Here is a 17,975-nt window from a genome sequence, read left to right on the forward strand (position 1 = left end):
CACACAGAAAACCAAATCGATCACGTTCTAATCGACGGGAAATTCTTCTCCGACATTATCAACGTCCGCACGTACCGCAGTGCGAACATAGATTCGGACCACTACCTAGTTGCAGTATGCATGCGCTCAAAACTCTCGACGGTGCATAACACACGTCGAAGTCGAACGCCACGACCCAACATTGAGCAACTACGGGACACCGGAGTTGCCCAGGACTACGCGCAGCAGCTGGAAGTTGCACTACCCACGGAAGAGCAGCTTGGCGCAGCTTCTCTTGAAGATGGCTGGAGGAACATCCGTTCAGCCATAGGTAGTACTGCTGTAGCGGCACTAGGTACTGCAATCCCGGACCGAAGAAATGACTGGTTTGACGGCGAATGCAAACTGTTAGTAGAGGAGAAGAATGCAGCACGGACGAGAATGCTGCAACACCGCACGAGATTGAATGTGGAGCGATACAGACAAGCGCGGAACAGACAAAACTCGGTTTTCCGAAGGAAGAAGCGTCAGCAGGAAGATCGAGATCGCGAGGCGATGGAAAATCTGTACCGCGTAAACGACACACGGAAGTTCTACGAGAAGCTAAATAGTTCGCGCAAAGGCTACGTGCCGCAAGCCGATATGTGCAAGGACTTGGACGGTAACCTTCTCACGAACGAGTGTGAGGTGATTGAGAGGTGGAAGCAGTACTATGACGAGCACCTCAACGGTGAAGCAGCAGAAAACGAAGGTGGCACGGCAACAGACCTTGGAGCACGCGCAGAAGACGACAGGCTACTGGCCCCTGATCTTCAAGAAGTTGAGGAGGAGATCGGTCGGCTGAAGAACAACAAAGCAACTGGTGTAGATCAACTACCAAGTGAGCTATTGAAATACGGTGGTGAAGCACTGGCTAGAGCGCTGCACTGGGTAATTGCCAAGATTTGGGAGGAGGAGATATTACCGGAGGAGTGGATGGAAGGTGTCGTATGCCCAATCTACAAAAAGGGCGACAAGTTGGATTGCTGCAACTACCGCGCGATCACACTGCTGAGCGCCGCCTACAAGGTACTCTCCCAAATTCTATGCCGCCGTCTGTCACCATATGCAAGAGAGTTCGTGGGGCAATACCAGGCGGGATTCATGGGTGCCCGCGCTACCACGGACCAAATTTTCGCGATTCGGCAGGTTCTGCAGAAATGCCGCGAATACAACGTGCCCACACATCATTTGTTCATCGATTTCAAATCCGCATACGACACAATCGATCGAGATCAGCTATGGCAGATTATGCACGAGTACGGATTTCCGGATAAACTGACGCGATTGGTCAAGGCGACGATGGATCGAGTGACGTGCGTTGTTCGAGTATCGGGGACACTCTCGAGTCCCTTTGAATCTCGAAGGGGGTTACGGCAGGGTGATGGACTTTCGTGTCTGCTGTTCAACATCGCGTTAGAAGGTGTGATCAGAAGAGCTGGGATAGACACGAGTGGCACGATATTCAGGAAGTCCATCCAGCTCCTTGGTTTCGCCGATGACATTGACATTATGGCACGGAACTTTGAGATGATGGCGGAAACGTACATCAGACTGAAGGCTGAAGCTAGACGGATTGGACTTGCCATCAACGCATCAAAGACAAAATATATGAAAGCAAGAGGTTCTAGGGAAGACAATGTTAGCCTCCCACCCCGAGTTCAGATTGACGGTGACGAAATCGAGGTGGTCGATGAGTTCGTGTATTTGGGCTCACTGGTGACCGCCGAAAATGATACCAGCAGAGAAATTCAAAGACGCATTATGGCAGGGAATCGTGCCTACTTTGGACTCCGGAGGACGCTCCGGTCGAATAAAATTCGCCGCCGCACGAAGTTGACTGTCTACAAGACGCTGATTAGACCGGTGGTCCTTTACGGCCACGAGACCTGGACTATGCTCGTGGAGGACCAACGCGCCCTTGGTGTTTTCGAACGGAAGGTGTTGCGTACCATCTACGGTGGAGTGCAGATGGATGACGGAACGTGGAGGAGGCGAATGAACCACGAATTGCACCAGCTGCTGGGAGAACCATCCATCGTCCACATTGCAAAAATTGGGCGACTACGGTGGGCTGGGCACGTCGTAAGAATGCCGCACGACGACCCAGTGAAAATGGTTCTAGAAAGCGACCCAACAGGAACAAGAAGAAGAGGCGCGCAGCGGGCAAGGTGGATCGACCAAGTAGAAGGTGACCTGCGGACCCTTCGCAGACTACGAGGCTGGCGAACTGTGGCCATGGATCGAGTAGAGTGGAGACGACTTCTTCGGACAGCAGAGGACAACAAGGCCTTAGCCTGATTGGTAAGGTAAGGTATTTTTAATATGAACCTAGCACTTTTCCTTGTCTAATCATAACCGAATCGTATATATGTGACTTTGTGGATCATGCACGACTTATTAGTATGTACATATACCGAAAATTATAGGTTTTTCAAATCGTCCAGGACATCAGTTGATTTGCTCTACTAGATCAAACAAGACTGCAATAATGTCTGTAGTATCGGAAAATGTCCATTAAGATTCAAAGTGCCTATGTGGATCATGCATGATCTATTTCCGAGTAATCCAGATGTTCAAGGTTCTTCAAATCATCCTGGAGTTCAGATAATTTGATCTACTACATCAACCGAGATTGGGACAATGTCTTTAGTATCGAAATATTTCCAGATAGATGCACAGAATCTATGTGGATCATGCATGAACTATTGCCATGTATACCATATGTTTTAAGTTCTCCAAATCGTTATGGAGTTCAGATGATTTATTCTACTAGATCAACCATGACTGGGATAAAGTCTGTCGTATCGAAATATGTCCAAACAGATTCATAGTGTCTATATGGATAATGTTTAATAATTTCCACGTATACCAGATGATCTAGGTTCTCCAAATCGTCCTGCAGTTCAGATGATTTGTTTTACTAGATCAACAAAGACTAGGATAATATCTGTAGTATCGAAATACCGATTTGGAAATCCTAGACCATTTGGCATACTCGGAAATAGGTTGGCATGATCCACATAGACACTGCAAATTTGTGTGGGCATATTTCGATACTACAGATATTGAATTAGTCTTGGGTTATCTAGTAGAAAAAAAATCTTATCTCCAGAATGATTTCAGAACCTATAACATCTTGTATACGTAGCAATAGGTCGGGTACAATCCACATTGACACTTTGAATCTGTTTGGACATATATCGATACTACAGACATTATTGGAGTCTTGGTTTATATAGTAGAAAAAATCAACTGAACTCCAGGACGATTTGGAGAACCTAGAATATCCGGTATACATGGCATTTTCTCGCATATATACCATTCGTTTATGATTTGACTACGAAAAATGCTATGTTCACATTGGAAAAAAAAGAAAAATGACTTACATTGGACAGACCTCAGGGAATTTCCGTGCAAATCCGGTGTGACCTATTGAATTGAAATCTGGGATTTCTGGATTTAATGGCTCTTGAACAAGTTCTCAGCCCCGTAACGTGGGTAGATCACATTTTCATGGTACGTTACGGGATGTAAGATCTACCACCGATTCCTAGTCCCGACTACTTCAAACTAGGGGAACAGGATTTTTCAGTAATCAAAGGAACACATCTTAGTCCTTGTTACTTTTTATGCCTTGTTGATAGTGACAAGACTCGGCTTTGTCCACCGAGGATGATCTTGAAACAAGGAAAAAATGAGTTAGTTAGTCTTCATCTATGTGATTCCTAATCTTCTATTCGTTGTTCCCTAGTTTGAAGTGGTTAAGACTAGGTTTCTGATGCATGGTCATTATCGGTGTCGTTCCTTAATTTTATTGTTAAGGAATCCGATTTTGACTGACAAAGGGGCGCGCTTTTGGAGGGTGTTCCAACACTCCGAAGGGTATAAATAGCGGGACCTTTCAATTAGAATCGATTCCTTGCGATGAAGGCAAGAATGACAACAGTAAAAAAATCGAATACTTCATCATTTCTCAATAGTGATGGAGTAATACGATATGCACTAAACTAAGGACACGGGATATACTACAACAGATCAAATTACTGGTCGCAGTGCAGTGGTTTTAGGTCCCGAACAGAAAAAAAAGCTCTCAGGATTCTCAGATCAGTCGTACTGGGTTCTAGAACTTTTATTAATTTTCAGATGGTTTATCCTATAGGATCAGAATTATTTATGAAACTGCACTGGAAGTACAACTTATAGAAAAATTGCAGTTGTTCTAAGAGGAATTGATTTGCTCTTGGAAAAATCCTTGAAGCACATTTGATGGCAATTCTTATACACAAACCCTTTGTTTACTCAGGCACATTTTCAAATTTTCTTTTTGTGTGGTGAAGTTATAGACTGTTTGAATGTACCACATTTTTCATTTACTTCTTCTGATTTTGTGACACCAGTTTCGTCAAGCTTGGTTTTAGGAAAAAGGAAAAAAAAAGTGTTGGGTGTAGAAACATCCTGAATTTTCCCAGCAACTCCGTACTGTTGTTATTTCTTGAACAGCTATATGAATGGAAAAAGCATCTGGATCTCCAAAGAGTTAAGAAAAATATCGAGTAATAAAGAATTAACTCTCAGAGTACTATGCCTCCAAACTGCGTGTCGATACTGCGACCAAGCTTGCTTCTCGGCATTGGGACAGTGGTGCTGTGTCACAGCATCGACACGCAGTTGGCAGCCTTGGTACTTTGACTGTTAACTGTATTTCTCAATACTGTTTTCCAGATGAAGTATGAAGTAATTCTCATCAACTAATAATGAAGAAGATGCAATTATCATCTTTACATTGACCCTAACAAATGGAGGCAAATTTCATAAAATGTGTAAGCAGTCACGAGAAAATCGCTCCGCAGCTGCAACACTGAAATCATCCATAAAATCAGAAGTAGTAATAAACTAAGATCAAAGCGATAATTGTCCCTAATTGTCTTTTGTTTCGTTGAAAAGGCGCCCGTCTCTATTAGTTTAATTATGTAAAATGTTCACCATATTTCTATTTTACTATTACAGTTTCTCTTCAAAACGAACGCTCGTCGAAAAATTCAATCTCTCGATGACATTCGAAAAACACCCATTCAGCCACCCGAGCAAAGTCGGTTAACAAAATGAAAGCAAATCGATAGTAAAGTTTGCCGTTCCTATCATAATGAAAACTCATTTTGATTTCAATTGTCGCTACATAAGTCTGATATCATAGTGTGCTTTCATTATGCAGTTTTAAATGAAAGCAGCTTAACTTGAAGTTCTGCTGTTAATGTCTTGTTTAAAATTTAATTTAAGTTCATCTGTTGTTGAACTAATGATTATTGTTTATTTGTTTTGTTTACCATCGTTTAGGTCATTCGTGACTTGCCCGGGGTGAGATTTGACTCTTTCAGCCTTTAAGTTTTTCAGCGTGAGAAGCATGGATGCTAACCAATTATGCCAGACCCGTATTCAGTTAAACATTACGAATGCAAAAGATGTTAATTATTATACTGACATGCAGGTTTAGGAAACCTGTTTAAAATACTGAATTGCCAAGGCAGGCACAATGTAAAAACGCTTGGATATATATCATAACAATTAAGGCTGGTAAGTTGTTTTAGTAGCTGGAGCATCTAGGTTAAAATTTTAAAATTTGGATGAATGATTTTATTAAAAGCAGGATTAGTTTTCCGTTTGCTTCAACAGTGTGAAATTTTGCTGTGTTAACCAAAATGAGATCAACTAGAGTATTCAAAATAAGTTACATCATAACAGCAAATTTTAATTTCAATTTGATCTCCAGCTTTGCTTGGGCATAACTTCAATGCATCCCAACCAGTCCATGTGGGTGTTAATGAGATTCCAGCGCACCTAACACACGACTCGGTCTCCACCAGATGACAATCACGCCGTATTGCCATTCACCCCATGAGCCAGAACCAGTTCGGAATAGGTCAAACTGAAGCCGATAGTGGCAGCACTTGTCCATTGACTGACTGCCTGCCTAGAAGCAGTTGCAGTGGGCCGATCTACATATGAGTCACGCTCGGCCAAGCAAGCGAACCTTGAATCCGTTCAAGTCAAGAAATCAAGTGAGGCTCATTTTTCCATTCGGTAATATTATAAAATATGACAACCGATACGACTGCTCTACAACTACTGGATCGACCGACTTTCTATCTCCCTTCGGCATAATAGTGACCACTCAGGAGCAGGAAGATTAGGCAGACTGGAAGATCTTAATCTCTTGGAGCAGCGGACGGATGAGAGCTTTGATTCGTGCCAGTGCAAAAGATGGTATGGTGGCCGTTTTGGACCGTAATATGCTTTTAATTAGTAACAGTTAGCCTCATTTTTCCAGCGCTCATGCCCGTTGCTGGTGTTCATAGCACATTCACGCGGTCACGGTGATTCGTGCAAAACGGGTAAAAGATGGAAAAACAGCAATTATTTTGCTGCACAAATTTGGGAAATGCGTTTGCGATTGAGCTGGTCTGTGATTGTGAAGGAAGAATAAAATCAGTGAAATATTGTTGAATACCGTGAATTTATTGAAATTCAGCCTCGAACAATCTAAACTTTGAGGCATGCAATTTTTTCCGTTATATTTTTGACTAAAAGAGAATAAAATCACACTATTTTACAGATTCTGATTTATATAAAATTAACAAAAGCAAATTTTATAGATTTTGGTGATTTCCTGCATTAGACCAGACATAATATTGTCAATATTTTGTTCGTTTGATTCAATGATTTGAAAAACAGTTGATTGTTGGTTTCTTTTACATTTATTCTATGTTAAAGGATGTTAAAGCCGACATCTTACTTTTGATGTAATTTCCTGTTGGATTAATCTCAAATTATATTCCCGAACCAGTCTACGGAAGAAAACATTACATCCATCGAAACGAGATTGAAACTTTAAAAAATGCGCAACGCGCTTATCGCATCTTCCCGTCCGTCCGTTCGTTGGCTCGCTCGTTTCGGTAAATAGATCCGCAGTAGTTGGGTTAAACATACTTTAGCTTCAACTGGTCCAGCCCATCCTCCATCCCAACACACAGAAAGACAGTCAGTCAGTGCAAAGGCAGCAAAGCAGGTCACTGCCGAGCCCAGGCTCTTTTAATTAAAAACTTAATTATGCAGAAAAAGATGAAATGCTTTCGCGCCATCCAAGGCTATGTGCAAGAGTATTTTGAAGATAGGTATGTAGTTGTTTCTCCCCGGCTAACGAGCCGGGTGTCGACAGTCGACGAACGGCGAGCCAGCCTGGGTAATTTATTTTGTTTATGGCTAAAGTTTTGCTTCTAGATAAACATTTTACGGTCTTTAAGAGGGTTATCGGTCGAATTGTTAGAAATTTGGTTCAGCTACTTGCTTGTGCATTTAGGGTCGAGGGTTCCGCTTTGATGTATGGAAATCTCACCTGAAAATTAGAGGAAGAAAACGATAAAAAATTGAGATTAAATAGTTGTTAAACATCGGTTATCGGTATTTTATGAGTGTTGATTGTGGAAGAGTTTGGCCAGTAATAATTATTCCCAACTTGATAGTTATCATTTAATATTGATCAAGGTTGGATCCGAGCAGCTATTACAAACGTAGTAATCAACATTGCAGCCGCATCTAGGTTAACTGAAGAGTGCAGATGGATTGAGAGGTGAAATTGTTTGAGCTACTATTGAACAGGTAAATGCGTTCTTCTGATCTTGATTTAAAAGCGTAAATGATACGAGCGAGGAATGAAATGCTGAGAAAATAAAATCCATTGGAAGTTCATATTTACAAGTCAATTATGTCACTTTTCACTGTAACATGGTCGGAACCGATAATTAAGCAGGACAAGAATATGTATACTAGACTGCCAATGAATGTATGGGAAAAATTTGACCATCAAATTTCGCTAACAAACCATACACAAAATGTTTATTGCCTCGAAAAATGACCCTATGCAAAATGAAATTTCGGAAATCGAAATTTTTTTTAAATGCCACATGTCTTAAAAATGCATGAAACGTCGAGATTTGGTGTTATCTCTAATTTTTTTTTTTTTTTCAAAAATCTACTTTCTGGGGCTTAGATTTTTTTTCATAGTTCTATATGGAATATAGAAGATTGATGAGTCGGCTTCTAAAACTGTTCACAATTGTCTTCAACCTGCTTATATATCGAATTAAACCACCATTCAGGATCTAAAACGAAATAATTCACTAGGGTGGTCCAATTATTCTTCATTAGGGTGGTCCAAAAATCAAAATACCGTGCCGATTCAAATTTCGGACACTTAAACTCGAATTTCGGACACTTTTGAAAGTTGATTATCTCGGTCGAATATGATCCACATGTCTTGTAAATTTTAAAATTTTTTGACTAGTGCCCGCCACGATCATCTAACATTATTACTTTGTTTCTAACTGGATGTAATATTTAATTAAAAATGAAAGTGTCCGAAATTTGAATCGTCCGAAATTTGAATCGGAACGGTAGGTATGTAAAAACCATTACTTTTTACCAAACGCATGTATCTGAAAAAATCATCATGTTGTGTTTTGGAATTTTTAAGAATCCAAACTTCAAAACTTTTGATAATATTACTTTTTAGTATCTGAGACCACGTAAAATAGAAGCATAAAGGGTGTCCACGATGAAATTGCCACACTATGAAATTGCTCGAACTTTTTAACCGTTGGGTAGAATTTAATGAAAATTTGGGTGGATTTAGTTCATAGTGCATTATTTACATCCTGCAAGTTTTAAAGTCCTGTGATCAAAACTCGCGGAAATGGAGTCGAAAGAACAGCTCGTGCGTGATAAAATCTTGCGCATTCATCACGAGAACAAGGATCTCTCGCATCGTTCCATCGCTAAAACGTTGGGAATCGTGAATTCCACGGTGTCGCGAGTGATTAAGCGGTTCGAGGAACGGTTGACCACCGATCGGAAGCCCAGAAGTGAAGGAAAAAGTATTCCGTACAACACCAAAATCACAACCGCGTAGTTGGGGCCTTCAACCGAAATCCGAACGCCTCCGTTAGGGATGTGGCTAAGAAACTGCACCTAAGCCGAAGTTTTGTCCAGAAGGCCAAAACTAAGGCTGGGCTTCGAACGTTCAAGGTACAAAAGGCCCCTATTCGCGACGAGAAGCAGAACAAGTCCGCCAAAACCCGTGCCAGGAAGTTGTACCTCAACATGCTGACGAAAGTTGAATGCTGCATCATGGACGACGAACAGATCCCCGGCAACCTGTTTTTCACGGCCAAGGATAAGTTCAGCGTTCCGGAGCATGTCCGCACTCAGAAGATGTCCAAATTTGCGAAGAAATTCCTGGTTTGGCAAGCCATCTGCACGTGCGGGAAGCGGAGTGCACCTTTCGTGACCCAGGACACGATGAACGGACAGGTGTACATAAAAGAGTGCCTCCAGAAGCGGCTGCTTCCTCTCCTGAAGGCCCACAACGTCCTAACAATCTTCTGGCCGGATTTGGCCTCATGCCACTACTCCAAGGACGTGCTGAAGTGGTATGCGGACAATAAGGTCAATTTCGTGCCGAAAATGTTCAACCCTCCCAACACTCCGGAGCTCCGCCCCATCGAGAAGTACTGGGCGATTATGAAGCAGCACCTTCTTAAACGACCTAAGGTAGTGAAGACAGTCGAGGAACTGAAGAAAGTATGGGTTTACATGCAAAAAACGGTTGATTCACAGGTTCTGCAGAATCTTATGGCCGGGGTTAAGGCCAAGGTGCGGGCATTTGCGTATGGACTGTAAATAAAATACGAGTAAAATGGTAAAATGAAGTTTAATAGTTATTTCTCAATCACTGAAAATTTGATGGCAATCGGATGAAAACTCGAATTTTGCGAATCAATTTTGTGTGTGGCAATTTCATCGTGGACACCCTTTAGACAGACATAAATCGTAGAATAATTCCGAAAATTGTACAGGAGAACCGTTAGTGCTGTTTAGTTTACAGTACAATCTGACGAAAGTACAATGACTTTTTAACATATCCACCTAATACGGGACAACCCTTTATATGTGTTTCTTTTAAATTCCTACCCTATAGAGGTGCCATAAAAGTACCCGCATAAAGCATATTGTTTATCTGGCTTCCTTTTGAGTATTAATTAAAAAACACACACTAACAGTGTTTTCCTACAGGCAAGCAACGGTCTCAAGTACTCATTTCTACGTAAACTTTTCTACCTTGGCTTTTTCTACCTATGCTTTAGTATAAAAAAGGATGCGATCTGAGGATGTATGATCAATCAGTAGTGCGTTTGAAGAAGACAACAAGCAGAGAACTGATAGAGAATAGTACAACAGTTTGTTAAAAATGGTTGACATTTGGCTGGTTGGAGAATATCTGCCGTCGTTCGGCCATTCTGTTAACTTGCCGACGAAGTTTTTCGGAAATATATGTTTCATTTGCGTGCTGAAAAAAAAGTTGTAAGCTTAGTGCCTTCCTAACAATAAAGGAATTAAAGGATGCTTGGAAGAAAAAAAACTTAACACATTTGGTAAATGACATAAGCATAAAGAAAAAACTGTTGCTATTTTTCAATACCTGGAAAGCCTTATTAAAATGCAAACTTAGAATGGCTAAGAAAGACGTCGAAAAAAGGAACACATTTAATGGATCATTGCGGAGTTTGTTTGATATCGGGATGAATTTTAAGGCAAAAACCCGTGAAGAAAATCAGGCGATGCAATATTTGCAAAAACAGCGGGAACAAGCTCATCTTGAAGAAGAAACTGAGGTTCTCCCTACAAATGAAACCATTTCGTGTAGCGATTTTGAGGAAGAAGGGTCAAGCCAAAGACCGGATCAAATTTGTAGTGCAACCCCAATTGAAACATCATCACAAAACGACAGCCAGGCTGGGTCGGGTCAGTGTACTCGCTTAGTACATCCGAAAGAGCTTCTCCAAAAATAGGTACGTTGTGATGTTTTACTAATGTTTTTTTTTCTTTTCTTTTAGATTATACACCTATTACCATCCATATTAATATATTTTGAACGTTCTAGGTTCTCCAAAACCAGCTTTGACACGTAAATCGCAACTGATACGAGTTGTTACAGTTGAGGTAGCTGCTGCATTGGACCGCTGTAAAGTGAGTGATCGAAATGCTGTGTTTCTAATATCATCGATCGCTAAAGCTTTAGTGGTAAGCGTGATTGCCTCTCACCCCAACAGACCTGGGTTCAATCCCAGTCGGCGCCGCCGGGATGTTCTGAGGCATAACATTGGTCCCCGGTTCATGAGTTGATGGGTCGATAGGTAGGGTCCAGGTGTGGGAGCTGCCTCCCTGGCGTCGGTAGAATTGGTACTCAGCACGGAAAACAAGTTCGACGGAAAACAAATTTAGGAAAAAAAGGAACGAGATATTAAAAATTAAATCAACCTAATCAAGTTTACAACAAAAGAAGAACCATTTAAATTTAAAACCAACTTCTTGAAAGACACGAACAACCAAAAATAAATTTAAAATTGTCTTCTTCAGGGTGCCCAGTGAATTTTCATTTTCCGGTTGTAAATATTCAACAAAAAAAAAACTAAATTGTACGCATTTTTAAGAACGTGCTGAAAGGCATTTACTGAAAGGATAAAACAAATGATTTAAATGAAAAAATATATATATATCATACTTATGAGTTGTGGAGTAATAATTGTCACGCTCTTAGAATTGGAAGCATTTTAAGAGTTATAACAAATTAAGCATTTTAAGAGTTATAACAAAAAATCTAGCAGACAAACCCTGGAATTTTAGGAAAAATTTAAAAGAATTCAAAGTGTTGATTGCAAACAAATATCGAGAAGGATTCCCACGCAGTTTTCGAAGGATAAGTTCTGAGCAGAATTCCAGAATTATTCTGACATGAAATCCTTGGAAATTGTTAGATGAATTTGGAGGGATTTTTGTGAAGAAGAATGCATGTTCTAAATTAAATTTTTATGTAATTTTAGAAGATTTAAAAAGGAGTTGTGAAGAACAAAACTTTGCGGAAAATTCCTACGCTATTCTGAGAAGATTTGTATAGGGATCGTGAGGAAAATGACAGATGACGTTTAAGAAGAATTCCAAGAGAATTATGAGCAGAATTCAACAAGAAACAGAGTTCTGATAGTTTTTTGGCAATAATTTCAACCCTAGTGCGAAAGATTCATCACAGAGCTCCACCAAAATTGATTGCAAAAAAATTCTGATAATTAGAAAGACATTTTTAAGGGGTGTCTAAATAAAATTTCGAAAGATTTCTGCTGTTTTGAATAGAGTTAAAAGAAATTTTTGAAAAGATTTTCAAAGGAATAAAAGTCTCCGGATATGCTCAAGGGAATTCGAAGAAGAATTCCAATTAAATTCTTAGAATTATGTTTTCTGGTTTATTTCAGAACAATTTCAAGATAATTCAGAGCAGAATTCCAAGTTAATTCTGAAATTCATATCATGAGAATTTTGAACAACGAAAAATTAAAATCCCGGAAAAGAATGATTCAGTTTCGGTTTTTCAAATATTTGTTTCCAAAGTCCAGCATCTTCAATATTTTCTTTTAAGGACCATGCACTTTACATCTGAAATTGAAACGACAAAATCACATCAGCAATATTGCAAAGTGATTAAATTGTAAAAACAATAAGACGGGAAGCTGAAGAAAATTATGCAGCAAATAGAGCAAGACATTCATTTGGTAAAGGACCACTCTGTTTTAATGGTTTATTCTGAAATTCTGGTGTAAAACTTTGTTCCTATGGTATGGTTAATTTATTTTTCCCGTTTATCTCGCCGGGAATTCGCAGGGTTTTTCCCGGTTTCCCGGTTTGCTGGCCACCCTGCTTCTTCTTCATCATCCCATTTCAAACTTATTGCTTATCGCATATTAGCTTATTGCGTGCTCTCAACTTAGTGTTCAAGATGTACTTCCACAGTTATTAATTGAGAGCTTTCGATGCCTGTACCATTGTTGTGATTGATATAATAGTGTCGCAAGTAGGGTATACGTCCCTAACCTCGGTCTAATATGCAGCCATCGATTACGTTTTTAATCATAACTCATCAATGAATTTACCTGCAAACGATATTCTACTGCTAAATGGTATGCTTAGATATGCTTATCATGTCGTTTGCTATCAGAAACCACGAAAAGTTGAAAAACTTACTTTTTTTAAGACAATAACTCACGAGGGAAATGTATGTAATATGGGTCTATTGTCCCCAAATTGGGTCTATTTATGGATGCAACTTCGTCCTATCTTGTTTGATCCTCAAAAAAACGCTCTTGGTAACGTTTTCTGATGTATTTTTTTTTATCACTATCACTGTTAACTTAATGCTCTTCATTCCTCAAAACATTTCTTAGAGAAAATTTTACGAAAACTACATTAAATCACTCAATTTAAAAATTAAAAATTAAAAATTTCGCTTATCGTCTTTTGACCGCAGAATATCTAAATCAGAACATTGTGATGTTCATTATACAGGTTTGGCAGAAAAAATCTCCCTTCCTGTTCGTTCCTTATCATCCAAATGCAAAACAACATTGTTGACGTTACTCTTATTGCTATATGCTGTCAAATGAATTTCATGGGCCATAGTTAGGAACATAGAAAAGAAATGTGTCCCTAAAGTTGGGTCCATGTTTTACTTGTGAAAACGTTGTTAAACAATTAAAATAAACATAAAATATTCAAACAGCAACTGTAAGTTTTACGTCTAGTGTGTATTATCAGGTAATTCCAATCAATAAATGCCATAATCAGGCCATTTGATGATCGTCAGTCAACCTTCCCATCTTAACCTTATAAGTCATGGCGGCTAAAAACTCCGAACATTGTGATATTCTCAACCAGTTTTATTACTTACGAGAGCTGAAAATGTATTGAAATGTTGTGATATAAATTGATTTGTGTGTGGTACACATTTATCAACCATCAGTGATCAATATTTTCCTTATTTTTTGTGTAATATTCCTTAATTAATTATTTATTTGCGTGATAGGCCGAATGAAAGGACTAGACCCACATTACATACCGTAACCCTACTATCCCAAGTGGAAGGGAAGTGAATAAAATTTGCTACCCGAAAAATACCTAGACCAGACCGACAATCGAGCCCAGCCACCTTCAGCATGATCTTGCTTTGTAGCTGTGCATTTACCGACTGAGCTAAGGGAGACCCATGATAAATTACCGTGTAAATATTAATTTAAAATTAAATTGTCGTTTCTGATAATAGATTCTGAAACATAATTTGCGAGGGATGAGGAAGATCTTCAAGATTCAGGGCTTGGTTATTTTTTAAAGATTTAAATAAAAATCAGAACTTAAAGTCTACAGGGTTTTTTTTTTATTCTGGAACATTCAAATATTTTCAAGCAAAATATAAATAAAAATTTCAGACTCTGAAAAATAAATCAAAGTCTCTAATTTAGACTTCAATTTTAGATATTGAAAAATAATGAGCCAAACTTTAAACCTTGCACAATTGTTTGTTGTGGACAATCATTTATATTTGTGCCAAAATTTGTCTATTTTGAATCTTAAAATAAATAAATAAAAAGGCATACCTATTCAATACTTTTCAATAAATGATAGCACGAAAACTTTGTCGCTCGAATGTCATTTAGATTAAACATTCGAGAGACAAAGTTTTTCTAGAAAAATTATACACGGATAAAAATATTTAGTTATTTTTGGTAAAAAAAACCGAAAATATTACAAAATTTAATAACAAATTATGTTTCTCGTATTTTTTTTCAAGCAAAAAACTTATGCAAAAATTTTCTTTTGTAAAAAAATACATTGGCCATTTAATTGACAAAAATCATAAAACTACAACTTTCGGTCGATTTTTGTTTGTAAATGATTAAGCCTAACAAACAATATACAAAGTTTCGTCATTTGGCATGGCTCTCTACTAGGAAAACCTGGATTTACTTCAAATTGGCCGTCGGGTTGAAATGCCGTGGCCGTTGGCAGAAACGTTGGACGGATTCAAACGTCTTTTTTTTTCCTCGAAATGTTTTCCGTACTGAGTACCAATGCCAGGGAGGCAGCTCCCACGTCTGGAACCTACCTATCGATCCATCAACTCATGAACCAACGACTTTACTTCCCGCGAAGGCGTGATCAGAGAGGCTCCAACTAGAATTGAATCCATGCCCTTTGGAGTGAAAAACAATCACGCTTATCACTACACCACTGATCTTTTTTTTACCGATTTTAATACTACAACTTCCAAACCAGTGGTCCAGCAGATAGAGCAGTTCCAGGCTAAATTCCCATTTTGGACCACTGTGTAATCGATCAAAAATTCCTTCTAGTTTAAGATTTTCTAAATGTGTGCGTAAATTTCATTTAATAATAAAAAAAAACTGCATCGAGTTTTTTTTTAATTATTTTGACCAAATTATGCTCAACTGTTACAAAAATTAAAATCATGAACTAAACGCGTTCAATTTACTAAAAAGAGCAAAACTCGAATGCGCTTAGTAAAACATTCAACAGTTAAGTTAGCAGTTTTTTTTTTAATTTTTTAACCCCTCTCTTCCATTATAAAAATTTGTTACAAAAAATTAAATACACCTCTCATCACCCTCTTAGTAAGATCGAATATTTTCGTAATTATTAAATGTTCCCTATGACAAAATTACCTTTAAATGATTTTAATGACGTAAGCATGTTCATAAAAAATAATCCTGCCCAAGCTGTCATTAAACTCCGAAAATCGACATGCGACACCTAAAAATCCCAAAATAATCTTAAAACCTGAAATGAGATAAACAGGCATAAGGGTATTGGAAAAGACTTGCTTCAACGCTTTGGCCATTATACGTCAAAAAAAAAACCTTTAAATTCCAAAATGACTATGAAACACCAAAATTTACTACAATCATTTCAAATCACCTCGTACAATGAATCTGTTGGAGTCCTAAGATGACCTCTTTAACGTCATAATCGGCTAAAACACGCTTAAACCGCTGTGAAAATTCTCATGGCTTTGATACGCCAAAACGGTATCAACAAAAAAAAAAATGGTCATAAAATCGCTTCAAAAGGTTTAAAACACAAAACATAAAGGCTAAAAAGAGTCATAAAATGGCATTAGAAACTCGAAAACGCCAAAATGGTCTTAATAAGTAGCTTTATTAAAAACAAAACTGACAATAAAAAATCAGGTTGGCCATAATAAACAAATATCACCTAAATTTGCCAAATATTAGCAATGAAAATGCAAAATTGGTATCAACCTCCTCAAAACTGCTTTAAAACGCCAAAAATGACTCGAACAAGCTTAATTACTAAAAACGAATAAGAATGCCAAAATGGTCTTAAAAGTTAAATAAAACCGCCTCAAACGCCAAAATGACCTTTTAAACACGTGGAATGGCTATAAAAATCATTTTATTAATCCTGATGAATGTGGGCGTCTATAGTGGAATACCTGTGTAAAGATTTTTGTCTTGCTTCATTAGACATTAGAGAGACTTTCAGCCTTGGGCTGGTTTGTCTCTTGTGTGCGTAAAGAAAGAGAGAAAGATTAGTCATTTCCGTTTAGTTCCACTACCTTAATTGCTTATCCTTGACAGATACGCGTATTTCGCCTACATACAATGTGCTGACTTGTTCAGTGTCTTGTACTAATACTCATTTTATGAATAGCTGTTATGATGGAGTTGTGGCAGGCTGTTTGGTAACCGAATGTAAACAGATTGTTTTTAATGTTCACTTGTTATGCAGATGGATAGTGCATAGTGATCGATCGATTTTGGACCATTTTTGAAATCCATCAGAATAAGTAACATGCAGTCATTAGAATTTCACACCACAATTTTAACTGCTCCAACAATCACCACTAATTCCTTGCATAATTACAAATGTAAGGTTCCAATTTGAATAAACGCTTTTGTTGCCACAGACAGGTCAAGTACCTTTCTAATTTGATTGCAGCAAATTACGGTTCATAAAGCATTCACCCTCCAAACCTAAGAACCATAAATTCAAACCATTAATCCATTTCCCCAGCCGCATAAAAAGTGTCGAATCAAAGACTACACACAAACCCATTAGGAGGGAAAATGGTTGATTTTCCCTTCGTGATGGGTGTAACCTCAAACTATTAGCCACCAGGAGTTTATATCGGAGACAGCCGCGTAATTGCATCCCCCTACACCTAACCCTTCTGTCCATTGTTGTTGTTGTTGTTGTTGTCGTTGCAAAAGCGAAGGTGAAGGTACCCCTAGCTAGTGTGTAGCTAGACCGACTACTGGAAGCCAACGAAGGGGCTCTACAAATGAGCTCGCGACTACATAATATAGTGAAAAAATCGATAAAACGACACTGCAACGATGGGGGTGGTGCTGGTGAAGGCAATCGTAGTACTACCGACACCTGGCCTTAACCTGCCTCCCGTTCATTTTTTTCGGTTTCGTCAGTCGTCATAAGTAGGTAGGTTTTTTTCTTTGTTTCTTACACGTCTTTCTCACCCTTTTGTCCGGCATGTTTTTGTTTCTCGGTCAGGTCGGGGCCACTTTCGTTCGTTGGGTCCCTTTAAAACCTGTTACTAACGGGTTTGTGTAGCTCCAAATTCTGCACGTATTAAATATGCGTTCAACTCTTGGGTCGAGTTGTGGTGCGATTGTTGCCAATCATCGTCAGTCAAGCAGTCATCATTGGTAAAAGTGAAACCGAAATTAAGTTCAGTTGCCTCATCACCCTCTTCTCTAGCCAATACGAAAAAATCCATACAATTTCAAGCGTAACCAAGCCGAACGCTCAAATATAATAACAATGAAACTACGACGCATCATTTTTGATTCGACGATTTAGTACGATGGCATCCTACTATTTGTCTGAAAATGACAGGTGACCCCTTCTTCTCCGTCGAGTGTAACACAGCGCGACGTGAAGGTTATCATAGCTCGGAGTGTTCGCTGATGATTTAACTTGAAGTTTGACTTCAGCAGCGAAGCGAGCGATGATTGTTTACT

At 38.9% G+C, this 17,975-nt stretch overlaps 1 protein-coding gene across 1 annotated transcript in view; it reads right to left on the minus strand.

The window, feature by feature from the left end:
• fwd (phosphatidylinositol 4-kinase beta fwd) overlaps nucleotides 1-17,975 on the minus strand; it is a 259,693-nt gene that overhangs the window by 199,721 nt on the left and 41,997 nt on the right. The window lies entirely within an intron of this gene.

The sequence above is a fragment of the Ochlerotatus camptorhynchus genome, unplaced genomic scaffold (genome assembly GCF_037179485.1).
Source record: "Ochlerotatus camptorhynchus isolate MF236.1 unplaced genomic scaffold, CSIRO-AGI_Acam_v1.1 ptg000577l, whole genome shotgun sequence".
Lineage (NCBI taxonomy): Eukaryota > Metazoa > Arthropoda > Insecta > Diptera > Culicidae > Ochlerotatus > Ochlerotatus camptorhynchus.